Source organism: Marmota flaviventris, chromosome 9, assembly GCF_047511675.1.
Source record: "Marmota flaviventris isolate mMarFla1 chromosome 9, mMarFla1.hap1, whole genome shotgun sequence".
Classification (NCBI taxonomy): Eukaryota; Metazoa; Chordata; class Mammalia; order Rodentia; family Sciuridae; genus Marmota; species Marmota flaviventris.
In genome coordinates, this window is record NC_092506.1 from 99265937 (window position 1) to 99269288 (window position 3352).

The window sequence follows — 3352 nt, forward strand, 5'->3', positions numbered from 1 at the left end:
TCAGCATTTTTTTTGAGATTGGCTTATTTTGCTTAGTAAGATATTCTCCAACTCCATCCATTTACCTGCAAATGCCATATTTCATTCTTCTTTAAAGCTGAGTAATATTCTATCAAATATATATTTCATATTTTCTTTATCCATTCACCTATTGAAGGTCACCTAGGTGGTTCCTTCGCTTGGTTATTGTGAATTGTGCTGCTATAACATTGACAGGGCTGTGTCACTGTAGTATGCTGATTTTAAGTCCTTTGGGTATAGACTGAGGAGTGGAATATCTAGTTTAAATGGTGGTCCCATTCTCAGTTTTCTGAGGAATCTCCATACTGCTTTCAATAATGGTTGCACCAATTTGCAGTGCCACCAGCAATGTATAATTGTATCTTATCCCCCACATCCTCACCAATATTTATTATTGCCTGTATTCTTGATGATTATCATTCTGACTGGAGTGAGATGAAATCTTAGAGTAGTTTTGATTTGCATTTCTCTAATTGCTAGAGATGTTGAACTCTTTTTCATATGTTGATTGGTTGTATTTCTTCTTCTGTGAAGTGTCTATTCAATTCCTAATTTATTAATTAGGTTATTTGTTTTTTTTGGTGTTAAGTTTTTTGAGTTCTTTATATATTCTAGAGATTAATGCTTTATCAAAGGTGCATGTGGTAAAGATTTTCTCCCAATCTGTAGGCTCTTTCCTCCCATTATTGTTTCCTTTGCTGAGAAGAAGCCTTTTAATTTAAATCCATCCCATTTATTAATTCTTGAATATAGTTCTTGCACTTTAGGAGTCTTGTAAGGAAGTCAGATCCTAGGCTGACATGGTAAAAATCTGGGCCTATTTTTTCTTCTATTAGGCACAGAGTCTCTATTCTAGTGCCTAGGTCTTTGATCCACTTTGAGTTGATTTTTGTGCAGGGTAAGAGATAGAGGTTTAATTTCATTTTGCTAATATGGATTTCCAGCTTTGCCAGCACCATTTGTTGAATAGGCCATCTTTTCTCCAATGTATGTTTTTGGCACCTTTGTCTAGCATGAGATAACTCTATTTGTGTGGTTTTGTCTCTGTTTTGTCTTCTATTTGTCTTCTATTTTGGGCGATTGGTCTACAAGTCTGTATTGGTGCCAATACAATGCTGATTTTGTTGCTATAGCTCTTTAGTACAGTTTAAGTTCTAGTATTGTGAAGCCTCCTGCTTCACTTTTCTTGCAATGATTGCTTTGTTTATTTTGGGTCTTTTATATTTCTAATGAATTACATGATTGCTTTTTCTAATTCTATGCAGAATGACATTGGGATTTTAATAATATTTTGTTAAATCTGTATAGTGCTTTTGGTAGTCTGGCCATTTTGACAATATTAATTCTGCTTATCCAGTAGCACGGGAGATCTTTCCATCTTCTAAGTCTTCTTTAATTTATTTCTTTAGTGTTCTATAGTTTTCATTGTAGAGGTCTTTCACCTCTTTTTTAAGTTGGTTTCCAAGAATTTTATTTATTTTTTTGAGGCTATTGTGATTGTTTTCCTAATTTCTCTTTCAGAGGATTCATTCCTGATGTATAGGAATGCATTTTATTTCTGGGTATTGATTTTATAATCTGCTACTTTGCTGAATTCATTTATTAGTTATATATTTTTTTTGGTGGAACTTTTTGGGTCCTCTAGGTATAGAATCATTTCATCCACAAATAGTGATACTTTGAGTTCTTCTTTTTCTATTTATATTCCTTTAATTTTTTTCATCTGTCTGATTGCTTTGGCTAGAGTTTCAAAGTCTACATTGAATGGAAGTGTTGAAAGAGGGCATCCTTGGCTTGTTTTAGTTTTTATAGGGAATTCTTTCAATTCTTCTCCATTTTGAATTATTCTGGCCTTGGATTTAGCATGTGTATCTTTCATAATGTTGAGGTATGTTCCTACTATTCCTAGTTTTTCCAGGGGTTTGAACATGAAAAGGTGCTGTATTTTGTCAAATGCTTTTTCTGCATCTATTGAAATGATAATATAATTTCTTTTTAAAAATATTTTTCTATTTGTAGATGGTCACAATACCTTTGTTTTGTTTATTTATTTTTATGTGGTGCTGAGGATAGAACCCAGTGCCTAACATGTGTGAGGCAAGCATGCTACTGCTGAGCCACAACCCCAGTCCTGATGATATGATTCTTATCTTAAGTCTATTGATGTGACAAATTACATTTATTGGTTTCTGTATGTTGGACAACCTTGCATCCCTGGGATAAAACCTACTTGATGGTGGTGTACTCATTTTAATATGTTTTTGTATTCGATTTGCCAGAATTTTACTGATAATTTTTACATCTATATTTGTCAGGGATATTGGTCTGAAGTTTTCTTTCCTTGATGTGTCTTTGTCTGTTTTTGGTCTCAGGGTAATATTAGCCTCATAGAATGAGTTTGGAAGGGTTCCCTCCTTTTCTATTTCATGGAATACTTTGAGAAGTATTGGTTTTAATTCTCCAATTCTTTGAAGATCTTGTAGAATTCAGCCGAATTCTGTCTGGTCCTGGGCTTTTCTTAATTGGTAGGCTTTTGATGGTGTTTTCTATTTCATCACTTGAAATCGATCCATTTGAATCATGTATGACCTCCTGATTAAGTTTGGGTAGGTAATATGTCTTTATAAATTTGTTGATGTCTTTGATATTTTCTATTTTTTTGGAGTAAAAATTTCAAAATAGTTTTTAGTTGTCTTCTGTATTTTAGTCATGTCTGTTGTGATATTTCCTTTTTCATCATGTATTTTAATAATTTGAGTTTTCTTTCTTTTTCTCTTCATTACCGTGGCTAGGGTTTATCTATTTCATTTATTTTTTCAAAAATCCAACATTTTTGTCAATTTTTTGATTTGTTTCTTTTGTTTCAGTTTCATTGTTTTCAGCTCTGATTTTAATTATTTCCTGTCTTCTACTGTTTTGGTGTTCATTTGTTCTTCTTTTTCTAGGGCTTTGAAATGTAATGCTAAGTCATTTATTTATTGTCTTTTTGTTCTTTTAATAAATGAGATCAATGCAATAAACTTTCCTCTTATTACTACCTTCATAGTGTCCCAGAGATTTTGATGTGTTTTATTGGTATTTCCTTGTTTTTAAATTTCATCCTTGATTTCTTCTACTATCCATTCATCATTTATTAGTGTATTATTTTATCTCCATATATCACAGCAGCTTCTATTTTTACTTTATCACTGATTTCTAATTTTATTTCATTATGATCTTATAGAATGTAGGGTATTATTTTTTGTATTTACTAAGAGTTGCTTTGTGGCATAAGATATAGTCTATTTTAGAGAATTATCTATGTCCTTCTGAGAATACAGTGTATTCCCTC